Source organism: Arachis ipaensis, chromosome B08 (genome assembly GCF_000816755.2).
Source record: "Arachis ipaensis cultivar K30076 chromosome B08, Araip1.1, whole genome shotgun sequence".
NCBI classification, from domain to species: Eukaryota; Viridiplantae; Streptophyta; class Magnoliopsida; order Fabales; family Fabaceae; genus Arachis; species Arachis ipaensis.
In genome coordinates, this window is record NC_029792.2 from 24,340,029 (window position 1) to 24,342,007 (window position 1,979).

The following is a 1,979-nucleotide window of genomic DNA, read 5'->3' on the forward strand; positions in this document are numbered from 1 at the left end:
AGATCATATTTGACTATATAAAAAAGTGCATATATTGGATCCGTTTAAATTTAACGAGTTTTGTACCGATCAAATTAAATTTTTGACCATATTTGATCCGCAAACACTCTTATCCTATAGCAGATTATAATGATAATCAATTTTCACATAAATCTCTATATCCTGTAACAGTTCTTTTGAAATATCTACTTTTTATAACGATTTATATAGAATAAATATAAAATTAAAATATAACAACAAAGTCTTGTCTCATTAAGTGGGGTCGGCTATATGAATCAAACAATGCCATTGAGTTCTATCATGTATCATGTTAATAGAAAGATCGTTTACATGTAGATCTTGTTTGACCACTTCATGGATGGTCTTCTTAGGTCTTCCTCTGCCTTTCACCCATTGTCCGTCTTCCATCTCATCCACCCTCCTGATTGGGTGTTCTGTCGGTCTTCTTCTCACATGTCCGAACCACCTGAGACGCGATTCTACCATCTTTTCCACAATAGATGCTACTTCAATTCTCTCTTATATCTTCATTTCTTATTCTATCCAATCGCGTATGACCACTCATCCATCTCAACATCTTCATCTCTGCCACACTTAACTTATGTTCATGCTCCCCTTTAGTCGTAAACACTCTCTACCACAAAGCTAGCATAGCCGGTCTGATAGCAATGCGATAGGATTTACCTTTAAGTTTTAAAAGTACCTTTTGTCACATATAAAACCAGACGCACTCCGCCATTTTAACCAACCTACTTGGATCCTATGATTTACATCTGTTTAATCTTTCCATTATCTTGTATGATGCACCAAAGATACTTAAAACTCTTAACTTTTCATAGGATGTTATCTCTAATTTTGACCTCTATATTAGGATTTTTTCTTCGCAGGCCGAACTTACATTCCATATATTCCGTATTGTTATGACTTAGGCGCAGACTATACACTTCTAGAGCTTCTCTCCATAACTCCAATTTCTTGTTTAGGTCTTTTTTTTGACTCTCCTATAAGGACGATATCATTAGCAAAAGCATGCACCATGGTACAAGCTCTTGGATATGCTCTGTGAGTACTTCCAAGACTAATGTGAAAAGGTATGGACTTAAGGATGATCCCTGGTGTAATCCTATACCAATAGACAATTCCTCTGTCACACCACCTTGAGTCTTCACACTAGTTGTAACTCCATCATACATGTTTTTAATTGCACGAATATATGCGATCATTACTCTCTTCTTTTCTAAAATCTTCCATAAGACCTCCATTGGCACCATATTGTACGCCTTTTCCAAGTCAATAAACATCATATGTAGATCCTTTTTATTGATATGATACGTCTCCATCATTCTTCTTAATAGGTATATCGCTTCAGTGGTAGATCTGCCTGGCATAAAACCAAATTGGTACTCTATTATTTGTGTCTCTTGTCTCAACCTTTGTTCTATCACCTTTTCCCATACCTTCATGATATGGTTCATGAGCTTGATCCTTTTATAGTTTTCGCAACTTTGTATATCCCCTTTATTCTTGTAGATAGGTACCAAAATAATCTTTCTTCACTTACCTGGCATCTTCTTAAAAAAAAAAGATTTAATTACTCTGTTGGTCCCTATGATTTCACTAAATTTTTAATTAGGTCCCTATACTTTTTTTCTTTTCAATTAGATCCTTACATTACTTTAATTTTGTAATTAAGTCCTTTCTAGTGTAAAAAAATTAGAATTAATTGAATATTTCTTCGCAAATTAAATGTATTTATAATTAAAAACTTAATTAAATTTTTAACCGCATGTATTTTAGTAAAAATATTATGTTAATTTTAACATCTTTAACATGAAAAGGATGTAATTACAAAATAAAAAATAATGTAAAAATCTAATTAAAAAAATATAAAAACTTAATTAAAAATTTAATAAAATTATGAAACCATAGAGTAATTAAACCTAAAAATAATAATAATTTATTTATGCAATTTATCAATA